The sequence below is a fragment of the Thrips palmi genome, unplaced genomic scaffold (genome assembly GCF_012932325.1).
Source record: "Thrips palmi isolate BJ-2018 unplaced genomic scaffold, TpBJ-2018v1 HiC_scaffold_7, whole genome shotgun sequence".
Taxonomy (NCBI): Eukaryota; Metazoa; Arthropoda; class Insecta; order Thysanoptera; family Thripidae; genus Thrips; species Thrips palmi.
Window position 1 is genome coordinate 5,666,216 of NW_023144634.1, and position 18,484 is coordinate 5,684,699.

Consider the following 18,484-nt stretch of genomic DNA (forward strand, 5'->3'; position numbering starts at 1 on the left):
GTAATGGAAGAATTCGCCGTAAAAGAAAAATTACTAAAGATAAGACATTCATGGATGAAGATGGATATATGGGTAAGTGTTAGTTATACTTTCATTTAAAAATAAAAAAGACCATGAATATCTTAGTAATGCTTATCTACGTTTCGGTTACAGTTACTGAAAAAGTGAATGAATACGAAAGTTTTAGTGAGAGTGACACTGAAAATGCGGATTCCAAGAGAAGTAAGGGACCCTCAAAGCAAATTGAAAATGTGGACAAGGAGTCTCCCCCTACCTCATCCAAGAGCAAAAACACTAAAGGCAAGGCACCTGCCAAGAAGGCTTCCCCTGTCACAAGCAAGTCCCCTCTCAAGAGCAAACAACAATCACTCATGAACTTTTTCAAGAAGAAAGATTGAAAATGTTCTATCTTTTACTTCATTTACTTGATTCATTACATTTTTATCTTGGTCAGTCTGGTCTGATGTGCTCCTTAGTTTCTAATGATTTTGTGTCAAATTGAAATCTGTCTTCTTGATGTGGGGATGCATAGTGAAGATTATGTCATCCATTCCTTCTTGTTAAATTTATTACTTGGTGACACTTTTGTATGATTGAAAAGCATGTGCCTGTAAAACATTGTTTAAAATTTTAAGGGGTTCACCTACATAAATTTTGAATTTTCTAAACTCATGTGTTATTTTTGCTGAGTATTTCTTTGACATCCTACAGATGGCTCTAAAGTATTTCAAACACCGCGCATTTACTCTGCATTCAGTGGCTGGTGCCGTACAGTTCGTCTCGATACCGCGTCACCTCCTGGATTCCTGGAATGAAATAGGAGGGGGGGGGCAAATGTTGGAAAGGGCGTCCTGGAGCCTGGGACCCGCTGGGACCTGGGTGACTCGACAGAACACTCCGTAATCAATTGGCACTGGAAGATGATCGCGGCCAGGCCAGGCCAGCTCTACCCTGCGAAGCCCTGCGCCACCGATGCGCCTTGCCGCTTGGGCGACGCGACGCCAGACCGGGGAGGGGCGGGGGAAGGGGGAGGGGCCCTTGTAGCGCGCCGTGCCGGCCGTGCCGGCCGTGCCCAAGTCGGGGGCACCTCGCCTGCTTGCGGCCCGGACTGTACCCAGCGGAACAATGCAGCCATGTAAGAAACTAAGATTTCCCAGAAAAGTGCACATGGGACCCGAGCGGCCCCGACGGCCACGGCTGCTGCTGCCGGGCCTCGGAGGGCCCCGGGCCGATGGGGCCCGTGCGGCTCCCGTATGCTACCGTCCGCATTCTCAGGGGGTCACGGCTCGCGGGGGGCGCGGGGCCCTGGGGGGTGCGGGGGCGCCTGGCGGAGCGCAGGGCCGTGTGGGAGCAGCCCCCTAGCCCCCCTCCCTTCATTTCAATATCATTTCAATAAACGTGTCATCGTACTCCGGGGCCTCGCCCGCCTACCCGCCTCGTGGCCCGGCCGTGCAACCCAGGGCAACCCAATGCAGGCAGACGGCCAAGGAGCGGACATGGGTCCCGACTCCTCGCAGCGCAAGGCGCGAGGCGCGAAACGCATGCCGCGGCGTTTCACCTCATGGTTACACGGCGTCGTGTGCCAGGCGAGGTGGCATCCAAACAGCATAGATGAGCGGTCCAGCCCAGCCTGTCACGTTCAAGTTTGAGAGGGAAGTGCAGTCAAGGTCTGCTCGCCGCCCGGCGGGTAGGCAGCCGCGCTGGGCAGAGGCCGGACGGCCAGCCGGCCAGCGCCGCGGTACGCCGCGGGGCCCAACTCGATTTCTCGGGACGATTTCATCATGACACTGTAGAATGTACCTACACTACACACCGAGTATACATTGTGCCGGCCGTGACAATAGCCGCGACCAGCATTGCACTTCCAGGCCGGGGGGGGGGGGGGGGGGGGGCGTGAATGCGCACAACAAGCCAACCAGCCTATTTGCCTTGTTTGTCCATCAGTGTTCGACAACTCGACGGCGGTTTGATTTATATTGAAGCGCTGCGGCTAATCGTCCCTGATTGCCTGCTTGCCCGCTTGTAGTGGTGGTGCGTGGTGCCCTCGGTCTCGGTGGCGCCCAGCGCCCAGCATGATCGGCGAGGTGCAGCGTTGCTCCGAGTCCGCCTAACCGGCGGCCGGTTCGGGCCAGCATGCCACTGATTCGCGGAGGGCCAGGGAAAGGCACAGCGCCGCGGGCAGGCTCATTCCAAACAGTGCTTTCGTCGCTCTGTTAATCTAAAGCGGGCGCGCCGTGAGTGCGAGAGAGACAGCGGCGAAAGCGCTGTTTGGAAGAATCGCCCAGCAGGTCGTTGAAGCATTACGCGACGCGCACAGTGCCAGTGCCGGGCGAGGGTTGACCCCCTACTGCTGCAGGCCGAGAGTCGTTTCCGTCGCTGTCTCTCTCGCACTCATGGGGTGCCCCCTCCAGGTGCGAGAGAGACAGCGCGACGAAAACGACTCTCGGAATGAGTCTGCGGCGCCGCGAGGCCGCGAGGCGGGGCGGGGTGGACCACCGGGGCGCTGCGCGCTGCGCGCAGCCAGCAAGCTGGCCATGGCGGCCAAGGCACTGGTCATGCTTCCTCCACATCAATCAGAGACGCAGTGCTCCGCGCTCCGCTCCGCTCCGTGCTCTCCATGGGGGTGCTTGTCCTGCTTGTCTCTAGGCGTCCCCGCCGAGTCCCCGCCGAGTCCGTCCGTAACGTCCCGTCCTCACACGGACGTGGCGTGGCCGCGCCGGACAGTCGGACACGCACACTGCTCTATTCCCCTCGTGCTGATTGGACGTCGTCGCCGAGCGCGTGGAGCGCCGCCACGCCGTATTTGCAAAGCCAGCACCCTCACGGCCATCTCGTCGCCGACACGACGCCTGTCTTCAAAACGAGCGCCAGCCGCCCCGCAGTGGGCCACAAGGACAATGGGGCGCAACTCATGCCAACCCCGATGGCGTTTGGAGCCAGTGTTCCTGAAATGCTGGCCGGCCCGGCCGGGGCTGTTGTTTCGTCTGGAATGTAGAGCAATGTCCGCCGTTTCTCCTCCTCCGCCTCTGCGTCCATCCTCTGCGTGGATGGACCCTCCTTGAAGTGGCCGGCGGCGGGGTCGCGCGGTGATTCACCAACGGCGTGCTGCAGCGGTGCAGGGCAGGGCGGCGGGGCCGAGGCCGCCGGGGAGGCCGTGGAGACCGCGGAGGCCGCGGAGGCCCTGACCCACACAAATCATACGCGCGGCCGGCCGGTGCGCCTCAAACGGACTCACACGGTCCGCACTGCCGTCTGTCTCTCTCGCACCCATGGAGTGTGTCGCAGGGGCGAGAGAGAGAGGGAGAGAGAGAGTGCGGGCGGCGGAACCGCTCGACAGGCTGCAGTCCACAGTCCGCGGCGGGCTTTGAGCTTCGAGGCTTTGTGGAGAATGGATTCGCCGGCCGCCGCGAAACTCGAAGCAAAACGCTTTAATTACCCGCCGGGCGCTCTGTCTCTCTCGCACCTTGACGCGGGACGCCCCTCGAGTGCGAGAGAGACAGAGCGACGAAAGCACAGTTCGGAACGAGCGTGCTGGGCCCGCCGCCGGGCGCTTCGCTTCGCACCGCCCGCCCTCCGCGAGGCTTCCCGCGCCGGTGGCGGTAAATTTCAAGAACCGCGCGCGGGGATTGGCCGGGGATGAGCAATACTCCCCTTTGAGGCGGCCGGCCCGGCGCGGGAAGTTTGAAAAGGCCGCGGCACGGACACTCACACAGACGCGCAGGTACACACTTACATAAAAGCAAGGCTAACTCAACAACTCAAACTACAATCGGGGCCTAAATCCTACTCGGAAACGAGTTCCCTCTCCTTATTCTGCATCTTCGGCGTTGCGCCGAGTGCAATGCGGGGCAATGCGGGGCGGTGGGCGGGCCTGGCCGACTCTGAGGGGAGGGGACTCAGAGGGGGCGGGGTGCTCCCATTTTGAAACGCGGTGCCGCCCCGCGCCGGCAGGGCAGGGCAGTGCAGGCGGGTCGGGCAGGCCTGCCAACTGCACATTGTCCGTCGCGAGGAACAATCAGAATGGCGGCGCGGCGCGGCCGAATCTGCACCGCGGCTCGAAAGCCCCGTGGGCCGCGGCGGCCTGCAAAAAATTAAAGCAGAAACAAAAAGAAATCAACAAACGAGTGAACAGCCCGCGACGCGGTGCGCGGCGCTCCGGCCTCAGAGTGACAGTCGCCATTATTTGAGTCTGGCGGGAAAGGAGCGCACAAAGCGCTCGTTTGGTGGAGTGGGTGTGTGGAGTTGGAGTTCCGGGAGGACAGGCAGGGTTTCCCGTTTTCTGTTTCCCTCTTCCGCCTACCGAGTTCCCACAGGCCGCCGAGCTGGACCGCGTCAAAGTGTCGGCGCGCAGGGCGGGCGACAGCAACCTTCCGCCGCACAGCGATTCGTCGCTCTGTCTCTCTCGCACGTGTGCGGGACGCCCCGTGAGCGCGAGAGAGACAGAACGACCCGTTCGGGATCGGCCGGGCGCCCCGCGGGGGGTTGACGCGCCGAGGGCCGCCAGGGCCGCCGCCAGGGCCGCCGCCGCCGCGGTCACCCACTGCGAGAACATCGTCAACAACGCAGGGGATCTAAAAGCTGAATGGGACCACCGCGGCCCTCCAGTCAAGCCGGGCCGGTCGAATCCACCGTAAAACGGGCGGCGGTCACACCGCAGCGGCGCGTCCACGGGCAGGGCTCCCTTGTCGGCGTGCGTGCGTGCGTGCGAGCGCGTATTACTTAATAGATGCATAGATGGATTGAGTGAAAAACTGGGCGGCCGCACCGCCACCGATTGATCACAGCGAGCGCAGCGGGAAACGCGCTCGTGGTGAAATGGCCGGTCGGCTTTCCTCGCCCTGTCTCTCTCGCACCCCAGGGCGTCTCGCGGGGGTGCGAGAGAGACGGAGCGACGAAACGGTTCAGCCTGCTGGGAGTCAAGACGGGGGCGAAGGCGAAGGGCCGCACCACCCATGAAAAACGCCGCGTCCATCATCCATTTTAGTCCGTCCGACTTACCGGTGTACTCGTTGGCCAGCGGCAGCGACTAGCAGGCCGTAGTGGCGGCGGGCCAGCAGGCTATCTCCGAATGCCTTCGTCGCTGTCTCTCGCTCTCACGGAGTGGCCCGCCGCAGGGGTGCGAGGGAGACAGAGCGACTGCGCGTTGTTCGGATCCTCAGTCCAGGAGGGCCAGGAGGGCGCGGACCGTGGTTTGAACTATGAACCCGCCGCCCGTGCGGGCCGTACGGGCCGTAAGGCCCGGCGAGGGGCCTGTGTGCCGTGTGCGGTTCACTTTCTTTGCATGCCCCCTCCCCTCCCCTCCCGGTCCTCCCCGCCCCGCGGCGGTTCTTCGCGGCCGGTCGCGGCCCCCCGCTTGGCGCCCCGCGGCGTCGCGGAGTGGCACCAAAGCGCCGACAGTCCGCCGTGCCGCCCTGCCTTGCGCCCTGCCGCCGTGCCCCGGGGAGGCCGGGCCGGGCCGGCCGGAGGTGCCCCGAGGTGGGGCCGGCCTGTACTGCCCGGGCCTGCCTGGGACCAATTAATATCACCTCTCATTTTCCTGGGAGCGCTGGCCGTGCTGGCCGTGCTGGCTGCGTCGGACGGCCGCTCTCCGCTTTTCGCCACCGCGACGCTGATTATCCTCCAGGGCGGTCCACAGCGGCGGCAGCGGCGGCAGCGGCCCGCTCCGGAATGAGACGGATCCAGATTCACTAAAAACAAGAAACAAAACACTGCTAACAAATTTTATACCAGTTTCGTTTCCAAAAGTTTTTTTTTCCTTGGTGTAGGACTATGCAGGAGTCGGGTGGTCGATGAGGCTGCGAGCCCGCCTGGCCGCCTCGGCCAATCTCGCAAGTAGATCACACTCAGCGCGGTGCGAGAGAGAGAGAGAGAGAGAGAGAGAGAGAGAGAGAGAGAGAGAGAGAGAGAGAGAGAGAGAGAGAGAGAGAGAGAGAGAGAGAGAGAGAGAGAGAGAGAGAGGCGACGCGACGAGGAAAGCAGTGCTGCGATATGCGCCGCACTGTTGGCTGCGCCGCGCCTGGCCCCGACACAAAAGCGTGTGCAATTAGTGATACCAACCGAAGCCCAACAAAATCCGCGGCCGGCATCTCAGCCGCACTGTTGGCTGCACTGCTGCACTGCAATAAGCACCCCGAGATCTTGATGGTGGAGGCGGCGCGGCGGTCCGCCGTACCGCGTCTGATTCGGGATGGGACCTCCCGTTCGGGCGGCCGTCGTCGCCACGCAGGTCACGTCGCCCGCCACGCGCGCACCGCCGCCACACCTGTGAGCGCGCCCCAGGCAGGCAGGCGGGCAGGGTGCACCTGACGATGCGTCACTGTCGAGGGCCACGCCGCCACCGCCACCACACTGCCGCCAGTCCCGGAGTCACGACACCAATATCACAAATAAGCCACCGATTTACTCTTTTGTTGAGTCGAGCCGTTACGGCTCTTTCTCCGCGCGTCGGCATGCGTCGCCGCGTCGCCGCGTCGTCGAGGGTGGAACGGGGCGCGTGTCGGCCGTGTCACTGGCCGGGCACTCCACGGGCTGCTTCGGGGACGCCATCGTTCCGACGGGTTCACTGGTAAGACTGAGGCGCCCTTCCTTTCACGCGTTCTTTTCTAGCGTGCTTCTTTTCCGCCTAGGAAAAGGATTGGAGAATTTCTCCCCTCGACTAGCCTGCGTCGTCTGCACTGCAAGACGCCTGGCCATGTCTCGTTTTGCAGTGCAGGCGACTTGTGTCGGGCCCGAAATGGCATACGATCATGTGTGGTCTAGCCCTTAATGGTAATGGCAATGAAGGGTAGGCCGTCCCGCTGGGGGGTGCGAGAGAGACAGAGCGACGAGACGACGGCGGCGGAGCCCCGAAAAGGATAAATATCCGTGCGAGGTGTGAGGGAGACGGACTGGCGTCCGCCATGGCGGGGCCGGCCAGGGCAGCCGGGGCCGCGGAAGGCTGAATGAGCAATAACTAAGTCCGAGGCGGCGGCCGACGGATCGGGGAAGCCAACGCCACCCGTGGTGAGAGAGGGAAAGAGAGAGACAGACAGACAGACAGGGAGGGCAAACTCGGACCGACCATAAAGCAGCGCGACCGGGACGAAACGAGGACCTTTCGGCGCGTGCTGAGCACTGCTGACCAGCCCGGCCAGCCAGTCCAAGTCAAATAAAGGAAACGCAATGGCCGTGGGGTAAACTGTTCAAATCTCTACTTGAAAAAGAGTCAGTGTCGTGGAAGAGCGGTACTTGACCGACGAGCGGGAGCTAGGCGAATCTTGAACACGCGTGGGAAACTTTCTTAACGACACAAAACGCCCCTCGCGTGTCCCACTCGTTGAACCACACCCCGATGCCCAACACCCTCACGGTCCCGCACCGAAGTAGTGCAAACTTCTCCCGCCGCGCCCGATGCACCAGAATGCTCTCTCTCTCTCTCTCTCTCTCTCTCTCTCTCTCTCTCTCTCTCTCTCTCTCTCTCTCTCTCTCTGAGAGAGCGACGATGCTCCGCGCGGAATCAGTCTACAGGTGCTATCCATCTCCCGAGGGGACTGCGCCGCAGCGTCGCGGCGTCGCGGCGAGGCAACCACGCATCTGTATGAGAAATCGCGCCAGTTACGCGGCGATATCCCCGCAGCCCTGGGCAGCCCTGGGCCGGCCCTTCATTAGGGGGGAAGGGCGGCGAGGCGACACGCCGCGGCCCTCGGCCCTCGGCGGCCCTCGGCCCTCGGCGCTGGACGGACAGCCCAGGCGCTTTGCACGCTTTGCATACGATAAAGGGACGGGCGGGCGGCGGCCGGCCGGACGGACGGACGGACGGGCGGCGGCTCGGTGCAGCAATTATTGGCGACGGCTGAGTAGGAATAGCGTCCATCCATTTCCCTATCCATCCGCCGTCCGGGCCGCGCCGTCCGGGCCGCGCCGTCCGCGACGACCGGCCAAGCCGTCGGAGGACCGCGTCGTCGCTGTCTCTGTCGCACTCACGGGGCGCGCCGCGCAGACACGGACCCTGGACAAAGTATCTAAAGGGGGACTGGAAGCGCGGTAAGGTTTGGTTGTGTTTCAGCGAGGCAAGCCTCGGAGGGTCGACCCTACCATAAATGTGCCATCCGCGCCGCCCAGATAGATGGATAGATGGTCCGACCCGAAGGCGTCTTCGGGGTCCGCCTGGCTCGCCTCGGAGGCTCCCTCGGCTACGCGGCCGGGGGTTTGCCTGGAGCGGTCGGACCCGAAGACGCCCGAACCGGAGCCGAAGTAGAGCCGATGGTCGGACGTGTCAGGCTCGTCTTGAGAAGGGTCGGGCGGGCCATTGACAATGGTGCATGCAGTCGGGCCTCGGCACGCTGAGACAGCCCTCGCAGCCAGTCCCCCTTTAGATACTTTGTCCAGGACACGGACGTCTCGACGTCGCCGGCGAAACAGAAGGCAAGGCGGCGTCCGGCCCTTCGGCGCGGAGTGCGGCAGTTCCCACTGCGTCCGTCAGATGTCGCGCCACGCCGCGCGCCGGTCAGGTCCCAGTCCGAACACAGCGCCGTTGTCTGTCTCTCCCGCGCCCCTCGGCGTACCGCGGCGCGCCCCGCGAGTGCGAGGGAGACAGACCGTCGGCTCGGAATCAGCCTGCAGTCCGGGGAGCAGCAGCAGCAGGAGTCCCAGATTAGGGCGAACGTTTGTCGTGAAATGCTGTGTCCGTGTCCCTGATGAAGTTTACGCGGGGCGCGATGCTGAGCCGCTGATGCCTCGGTCGTGCGTTCGATCCCCGCCGCCGCCGGGCCAATTTTCAGGGAATTCCGCTCCGCGGATTCGCGCGCGGTCAATGAGTCCCTCTCCGCGGGTTCAAATACCAGCGCTAATTGTTTTTACGAACAGGATCGCACCGCGAGTGTGGCGGCCAATTAAGTTAACGACGAGCGAGGCTGGCTGCCGCCGGGAGTCGAACCCGGGACGACGGGTGCCAGGACCATGCCTCGCTGCCCAGACAGTAACGCCGGCGAAATTAAAAGCAGGCCGGCAACCTTTTCGCGACTAGATTCCGCGTCGCTCAATCGAAGCGTGTTCTCGACAGAACCGCCGCCTCGGCCGCCTCCATGGAGGCTCCAGCGGGCAGGGCAGCCTTCTCCCCGCAGGGACACTGCAAGATTGATGCGTTCCCCATCGGAGACTTAAATGCACGGCGCGCTGCAAGCCCTGGATTCACATAGTGTACTCGGCGAGGGGCGGGGCGGGGCGGGGTGCGGCGGCCGGACAGGACAGCGTGAAGCCCGTCCCCGGCGTCCACTCCGATAGGAGGCAGCAGTCAGTGCAGTCCATAGGGCTGCCTGCAGTCTCCGCGGCGTAGTGTCGCCGCGCCAAGTAAATTAAACTCCAAAAGATCCCCTCTCGTTATTTGAAGCGAGCAGGCAGGGCGGCAGGCCCGCAGGGTTGCCTGCGCGGCCAGAGCTCCGCCAAGCACCGCGATTCTGCTGTCAATCAGTCCGGTCGTCGCGGTGCCCCGGCAGCTCCCGGCCGTCCCGGCCGCGCCTGGCCACGCCGCCACCACGCCGCCACAGCGCAGCGCTCTGTCTGCCCGGTCTGCCTGCGAGTTCGCAGGGCCCGCCGCCGGCCGCCTTAAAAGGGCCCTTCTTGGTGCCGCGCTGCACCGCGCCGCGTAGCGCCAAAAAGACGACCGCCACCTCGCTCGCGCTGTTCGCGCCTCCGCCGACGGCGACGCGTCGCTCTGCCTCTCTCGCACTGATAGGGCGCCCGGTGTAGGCGCGAGAGAGACAGAGCGCCGAAAACGACTCTCGGAATCAGTCTGCTGGCAGCGCGGTCCGCGCGGACGAGAAGCAGTGCGTCAGGGAGCCAGCGGCCCTGCAGGCTGAGTCCGAGCACTGCTTTCGACGCTGTCTCTCTCGCACCCTTACGGGGCGCTCCGCGAGTGCGACAGAGACAGAGTGGGCTCGGAATCGGTCTGCTGGAACTGCCGTCAGGGCCGCAGCCAGGAACTGCCAAGGTGAAGGACTTGCAGTGGAGGTCACGAGGATCATGTTGAGCACCTGCCGCGTCATTCGGAGCGGTTTGACCCTCCGTCTCTCTCGCACCTCCACGCCACACTGCTGGACTTACAGTGTATCGCGTTCTTGATCGCGTTGTTTCCCGTTTCGCGCCGCGCCGCCCCATTTGCTCCGAGCGTTGCCGCCTTGCCTGCGTGTGTGGCACCATCCGGCACCACCCGGCACCATCCGGCACCGACCGAATGACGTCTGTCTCTCTCGCACTCGCGGGGCGGGCCGCAGGGGCGCGAGAGAAACAGAGAGACAGAGCGACGCCGTGTGAATATTCAGGCGATTCAGGCCCGTCGCGCTGCTGATTCATGGCCGGCCGACGGTGCAGCTAGTGCACTGCGAGCCGCAAAGGCTTCTCTCTCTCTCTCTCTCTCTCTCTCTCTCTCTCTCTCTCTCTCTCTCTCTCTCTCGCACACACTCCCCGCGTGTCCTGTGAGGGTGCGAGAGAGACAGATCGATGGGACCTCCTGCTCGGTATCAGGCTGCTTCCCTGCCACGCCGCGCAGTGCCGTGCCTTGCCGTGCCCCGCGCTGACGGAGATAAACTAACACCTTATCGCGGCCCGTTTAGACATGCAGCCTCTCGGTGCAGCGCGGTGCGCGGTGCGGTGCGCGGTGCGGCGCGCGGTGCGGCGGGGACCATTTTGGGTGAAAGACGCGCCTCCGATCAGACAGTGCAGCAGCAGCACCGCCGCACCACGTCGCGTCGCGCCTCGTCTCGTCGCGGAGATCGGCTCGCAGCAGCAGTCTCTCTCTCCCTCTTTACCTCTCTGTCGGCAGCGGCCTGCGGCAACGGCCCTTGTCGTGGATCGAACAGCCTGCCGTTTAGAGCGGCACTGCGTCGCCGTCGTCGTCGCCGTCGTCGTCGCCGCGTTTGTTGCGAAACTTTTCCATTTGAATTCCCGCGCCATTATCGGGCGCGTCAAGTCAAGTCGAGCGCACCTGTCTGTCTGTCCCTCTCTCTCTCTCTCTCTCTCTCTCTCCCGCGCCGACTCTCCAGCCGTTTCTCTCTCGCCGCGTGTCAGGTTCCGTTGGCGGGACAAGCTGATACGTCATGTAGCGTAGCGACGGGGGACATCATCTCCCAGGCCCCCTCCTCACACGCCGCGGTGCCGCGGTGCCTCGCGCGGTGCCGTGGTGAATGAGACGTGACGCCACCACGGCCACGCCCGGCACACACACACACACACACACACACACACACACACAGCCATACAGAGCAGACGCCGCAAAGTGATATGTCACATTCATTATTAGAGAGAGACGGAGAATCTGTCCGGGGGAGGGAAGGGGAGGGGGTTGGGCCAGGTTGAACCAGGTTGGACGCGCTGGAACACACCGCGGCGTGTCGCGTGACACGGCCGGGCTGGAGCCGCGCTCTTTGTCGCGCTGTCTCTCTCGCACTCGCGAAGTGCCCCGTCGGCGGTGCGAGGGAGACGCGCAGCTGTTCGGAATCGCGCGACGTTCCGCGCTTCGCGCTTCGCGCCGCCGCCCGGTTCAAGTCACTCCCTAGGCGTCGCCGTGGCGTCTGCAGACTGAGCGCCGTTCTCGTCGGTCTGTCTCTCTCGCGCTCGTGGGGCGCCCCGTGCAGGTGCGAGAGAGGCAGCGCGACGACTCTCGGAATGAGTCCGCTGGCGTGGCGTCGCGGAGCGAGCGGAGCAACACAGTTTGGACGATTTATCGCCGTGCGGAGTCAAGGAGGGCGAGGCCTTCCCTTCGCGCACTCGGACTCCGCCGCCTGTCTCTCTCGCACGCCTGCGGATGCCTGCCGAGCGCCGCGAGGGAGGAAGACGGTCGCACTTCGGCGCTGCACTTCGGCGTTGCCATGGCGTTGCACAGCCGGCGAGGCGAGGCGAGGAGACATGACGGTCGCGCCGATTGCCATTGCCCAGGCCTGTTATTAAAATGCGATGGAAAGATATTCGATGCTCTACATCGACACACGACGACGGCCCCGCCCCGCCCCGCCGCGACAGTTGTTGTGTCGTGTCGACAGGCGTAACTGCGGCCGGCGCGCACGCCGCGCACGCGCGGGCGGACGGACGGCGCGCACGCAACACACGCGGCGCGCGCAATTCAAATCAATGACTGCGACGCGCCGAAGGCGGGCAAGGCGGGCAAGGCGGGCAAGAGGGGGGACTGGCGGGGAGTGGCGGGGCAGTGACGAACGACGTGCGGAAAGCGGCAACGCCAAACAGATTTCTTGAGCACTCTCAAGTGTACTGGTGAGACTTTGCGTCCCGAAATCAACAGAACTAAGTAACTGTTCAAAAAATGGAATTGTTATTTTTTGTTAGAGGGGTGTTTTGCAATCGGGAAGCGATCCCGCGCCGCTAAAAGGCCCCAGTGGGCCAGCAAGGCCACGCGGGCCGCGGGGCCGGAATTCGAGCGGCGGGGGAGGAGCAGGCCTCTGTCTCTCTCGCGCCCCTGCGGCCCCCGGCACGCCCCGCGAGTGCGAGAGAGACGAAGCGATAGTTCGAGCTGGGCTGGGGCGGCTGGCGGCCGGGCGGCGTTTATCCTTTCTCACGCCTCTCCGTGCCCATGGCCCATGCCGTCCGGGCCGTCCAGGCCGGGCTGCTGTTATGTCAGAGGGCATCGGAGATAGGGAGACCCTGATGGGCCAGCTCCTACGCGCGGCCGGGCCGGGCCGGGCCGGGCGCTGGGCCTTCCCTCGGCCTCTCATATACCCGAATGCATTACTGTCATATCATCAGCCGCCCCGGGTCCTTACCGCTCCTGTCACTAGGCCGGGTGTATCCACGCCCCGCCCGCCGCCCCAGCATTATGTCGGCCAAAGATCTCGGTCGCAGTGGAGTGGAAAGAGAAATCTGGCCAAAGTAGTTATTCCGTTGTGTTGGCTTCCCCGGCAGGGCGGACCGGCGGGGTCAAGTCAGGCAGAGACCCGCTCTGGGCACCACACTGCAAGCCCGCCCGCCCGGCCCGGCCCGGCTCGGGGGCGGAGAACTCGGGGAAATATTGCTGATGGCCGGCTGGCCGTCTGGGCTGGCTGGGCTGGCTCGCTGCCCGGTGAAATACACGCCCGCTGCTCTCGCGTTCGGGGGCCGCGGAGACCGCCAGGATCTCCTTTGACTTTCTGGCCGTCGGTTTCACGATGCGCATACCGTCCAAAACTGCCGAAAACCTCCCCGATTAAGATACCTTTGATGCGCCAACGCCAACATCGGACGCGTCGCCGTGTCGGCCGGCGCCACTCCACCGTGCCGCCACAGTGTAGTGTCTGTCCGCGCCCTGCCCGCGGAAAAACCAATACGTCCGAATAATTGATAGTGGAGGGGGGCATTTGTTTGATTCGACGTCTCCCGCGGAAAATTTATGGACGACATAAAAGCGGGGAACAGGGCGCGCTGCGGGGCACGGCGCACCGAGGGTACCCAGGGTACCTCTAGGGTACCTCTAGGGTTGCCGACAGCCGGGGGACAGGACAGCTAGTGGTTCCCCCGGCAAGATATGGGTCGTCGATCGAGGCAGATTGCCCGAAGATTCGACGTCATTTTGCTAAACAAAGTCGAGCGTAAAATCATCGTTTGACGTCCCAGCGATTCCACGCCGGTCCGAATTGTGGACATTATCGAGCAGAGTGTGTGTACGAAGGTGAGTTAGAAACTAAAGTTCCTTCAAAACTTGACGTTTAAATGAAAAGAAAAATACTACTTTGTGAGTAGTTTCGTGTGGCTTTGACGGTGTCGTGGACAGCCGGGCTCTCCACAAACAATCTGGCGGCACCGAGGCCGAGGCGCTAGCTAGCTGTGCCGGCCGTCCAAAATTAAGAGAAACCGAGCCAGGCAGCGAGCACACCGCCAAAATGACAATTCGGCGTGGCCACGCTGCCGCACGCTGCCGCACTGCTGCAGGGCTGCCAACGTAACACAAACTCATTAATCCCCCACAATAGCCAACTTAATTATACCCCGCTAGGGCCGGCCGGGCCGCCGGGCCGCTGGGCTGCCGGTGCTGCTCTCTGGTGGCGGCGACCGTTTCATTGTTTGCGTTTCGGGGGTCCTGGTCCTGGGCCTGCAGAGCGATTCCGAAGGCTCCCACGTCACTCTGTCTCTCTCGCACACCGCCGGGACGCTGCACGAGTGCGACAGAGACAGAGCGACGACCGGCCGGCCGAGAGGGCGCACTCGCCGCCCCGCTGTCGCAATCAAAACACCCTAATTGTTTCTGCGGAGCGAAACGTGGCCGCCGTGCCCTGGCGGCGCACTGATTCCGAGAGTCGTTTTCGTCGCTCTGTCCCTCTCGCACTCATGGGGCGTCCCGCGTGGGTGCGAGAGAGACTCTCGGCACTGGTCCGCCGGTTGCGTCCCCTCGCCGGCGAACTGCGGACTGGCGGACTGCGGACCACGGCGCGGCGGACCCGTTAGGGAGACGGGGCTCTTTACTGCGACAGTTGATGCTGCCCCATGAGCCTCCCCGCCCAGACTACGTGACGCCCGGCCACCAGCTTCAAGAGGATCATCACGGGGCCCGCGAGCCTGGCCTCCACCAGGGCCCCGCCAGGGCCTCGCCAGGGCCCCACCAGGGTCCCACGCCCCACGCGGTCGTCGCTCTGCCTCTCTCGCACCCGCACGGGAGGCACCATGAGTGCGAGAGAGACAGAGCGACGGAAAGGAGCCAGTGTGCTGGCCGGGGTCCTGCGAAGCGCTGCGAAGTCGCCCCCACTGGAGCCTGCGCCTGCCTGCGCCTGCTGCAGGTCAGATGGCACATCCCCCCCCCCCCCCTCCGCGTGCGCCGTGCTGGCCGTGCCGAGGAAGCGGTCATCTCACGGGTCGCCCTGCGCCAGTTGCAGTTTTTCCCGCGCGCTGGCTTTGCCTGGCCGTGCCTGGCTATACCCGGTGCTTGCTTGGCGGCCCTTAGCCCTCGCGGGGTGTTCCGAGGGGCGCGAGAGAGACAGAGCGACGGAACGCGACTGCGCCACGCGCGGCCACGCCCCGCGCGGCACGTAGCCGACGGTGGCGACGTCGGCGGTTCGGTCCCGGGACGGACACGACTCCATCCTGAGGCCGCGGTGCGGCGCGGAGAAATTGTGGCAACTTTATTTACCAGTGGCGACCGCATTCGTGATGTGCCCGGCGAAGGGCGAGCAGGGCGAGGGCACCGCGTCCAGGAGGTCCTGCACACTGGGAGTCATTTTCGTCGCTCTGTCTCTCTCGCTCGCATGGGGCGCCCCGTGTGGGTGCGAGAGAGACAGACTGTCCGCTGCTCGGGGGCACCCGGGCACGCCGCGCACGCCCCAAGTGTCACTGCCCCCCCCCCCCCCCCCCCGGGCCCTCTCCCACGATCCTGTCGGGATGACACTGGTGACGGATGAGGAGCGCACGGCCAACACTGCTTCCACTACACCGTCAGCATGCCCGCGCTGATAGGCCGCACTGGGCCAGTGTGTCACCGGAGTGTCACCAGCCCGTCAACGGGCGCCGAGGTGATGACGCCCTCCACGACATGCAGTAGCACGTGTAGAGCATGCTTCCGACCGGTTTCCTCGTCACCGTTGGATTCGGGCCCCACTTTCGTTGCTACACTGTGGACCTCCCGAACGCCTTACAAGGCGAGGGTAGGCAGGCCCGCGGAGCAGGTCTGCGTTACGGGACTGCCTACCCGGCAGGCGACTTGCTCGGCCTGCCCTGCAGCGCAACGCTACGATGTTCGGATCAAGTGCTCGTTCAAAACAAAAATTTTTCTCTTCTCTGCTTCATTTGTTTTTTGTTGTTTACCATTAGTTGCGAGTTTGAGAGGTGCGACCGCGAGCGTCCAGAATTCGGCGAGGCAGCGTGGCACGGCGCTCCTCGGCGGCGTTTGCAGTGCCCTCGCCTCGACTGGCTGGGCCTCTCGGCTGCAGACTGATTCCGAGAGTCGTCTTCGTCGCTCTGCCTCTCTCGCACTCATGCCTCCCCGTGTACTGCCGCCCTGCCGCCCTGCAGATAGGCATCGAGACAGTTTGTAACAACGAGCGGCCACAAAGCATACAAAATACAGCGCGCCACATAAAACAGACATATTTTGCGATGATAGCCCTTCCAATTATATCGCCAGTGATCGCCGAGGGAGGCAGGCTGGGCAGGGCGGAAGGGGGGGGGGGGCACGACGGACTAGTCTTTAGCAGTGGTGCGCTGAAATACGACCACGGAGCAGAAAGGGGCTAGCTTTGGGGGATGGACAGAGGAGACGCTCCGTCGCTCTGTCTCTCTCGCACCTCAACGGGACGGCCCGCGAGTGCGACAGAGACGGATGACTCATCTTCGGAAACAGAGCGCGGGGGGGTCATGACCCGCGTGAGGCTTCTCTGGGATTGGCAAACCCTCACCAGACCCCCCGGCCAGCTGGGCGGTGAGCAAGGAGGCGAAAAAAGGTTATGGAGCGGCATGGGCACCGCGTAAAGGCCTAATAGAACCATCGCTCTAATAAAGAAATCTTTTCAGCTTACCTCTGAAAATTTCTATTGTTCTTCATAGATGTTTCTTTCTTTTGGAGAAACCACAATTTCTACACATTTGTTACCGTTTCGACAAACTTTGCTGCAATACCGCTCCCAAACTAAGGCGGCTAATCGCACTCCGTAACAAAGGTGTTCTAAAGGAAGGCCCAAAGAGTACCCACCCGTTGAGGGAGAACGATTAGCCGCCTTAGATTAGACGCAGTGGCTGCCTAAAGTCAGCCCAAACCACAATTTCTACACATTTGGTACCGTTTCGACAAACTTCGGGAACCGCGCGAACCCCGCCAAAAGGCGCGGATGGGCTTCCCGGGCGTCTTTGGGCCCGTCGCCGTCGTGGCCCCAAACCGATTTAGAAGATCATTCCTGTCTCTCTCGCACTCTCCGGCGAGCCCCACGAGTGCGACAGAGACGACTGTTCTGAATCGCTCGGCTCGTGGACCCGTCGTCGCTCCGCGCCGCTCGCGCACACTGGATGGTGCCGCCGCGGGGAGTCGCCCCGTCTCTGTCGCACTCGTGGGGCTTCCGCGAGGGTGCGAGAGAGACGGAACGAGAGCCGGGCGGCAGGGCGCCGTGTAAAGTGCCGGCGCCGTAATGACAGCTTTTCATTCGGTGGCTGCAAAGAGATTTCTTCTGGTATGTCTCTGAGGCGAGGCAAGGCAAGGCCCGCCGAGGCGAGGCGAGCTGCATCGCCTTTGTTCCTCCGGGCCTAGAAGCGCCGCGGCGCCACAGACGTCCCCCCCCCTCTTTTCCAGATACGGCCCCCTCCCCCGCCCCACCGCTCGCCCTCTCCCGTCCACCAGCGCCGCGACGCCTTGGCGGCGCCCGGACGCGTTTGGCATGGGAAGCAACCCCCGCCCAGCCAGCCAGCCAGCCAGCCAGCCAGCCAGCCAGCCAGCCAGCCAGCCAGCAGCCAGGCAGCCAGCCAGCCAGCAGCCAGCCAGGCAGCCAGCCAGCCAGCCAGCCAGCAGCCAGCAGCCAGTCAGCCAGCAGTCAGCCAGGCAGCAGCCAGCCAGCCAGCCAGCCAGGCAGCCAGCCAGCCAGCCAGCCAGCTCAGCCAGTCAGTCAGTCAGTCAGCCAGCCAGCCAAGCCAGCCCGCCAGCCAGCAGTGCAGTCAGTCACACCAGCCAGCCAGCAGCCAGCCAGCAGCGCAGTCAGCAGCCAGCCCAGCCAGCAGCCAGCAGCCAGCAGCCAGCCAGCCAGCGCGGCAGCGGGGAGCCGGGGCAGGCCGTGCGAGCGGCAGTCGCCAGTAGGGCGGGCGGCGCCACTCAGCTCGGCAGGCGCCTTACCCGCCGGCTCGCGAGCAGCCAGACGCAGCCATGCCGCCAGGGCAGCTAGCCCACGAGGCGGGAGTCGGAGCGCGCGAGCGGGCCGTGGGAGAAGCTTTATGAATGTTCCGACGACAGGAAGACGGGGGTCGCTCACATCGCAGTGGGCCGAACGACGCGCATCACCCGCCGGCCCGTCGGCGCAGTCCCCCCTCACGGCCAGCAGGGCTAGCAGGGCCAGCAGCGGGGCCCAAAGGCACAGGGCGGCGCGGCGCCCTATAAATTGATCCTGATAGGTGCGCCCAGTGTTATGACGAAGGGCTTTTTGAGGGCGGCGGGCGCACTGTGCACAGACAGGCACGGCGACGCAGGGACCGCGTCGGTCAGACGAACCGGAGTACAAAAGCGCCGCCCAAAGTCAGCGCCATTGCCAGTCGCTGTGCTGCTCCCACAAGGCGGAAAACCGCTCAACACACACGCCAAACGTCGTGCGAGGAACTGTCAATGAAGCGAGCGAGGGAGACGGGAACACAGTGTGGCACACACGCCACCTGCGTCCGCCTGCCCCCCCCCCCCCCGCTCTTTCCTCCCAAATGACGAAACAATTTGGACGGCGGGACGAACAAGCGAGGAACACTCTGCCTCATTTCCAGCGGCCAAGCCCTGCAAGCGGGGCCGCGTGAACGCAACAAGCAGAAGCACACTGCAAAACAAACACGGCGCAACAACAACAACAACAACAAC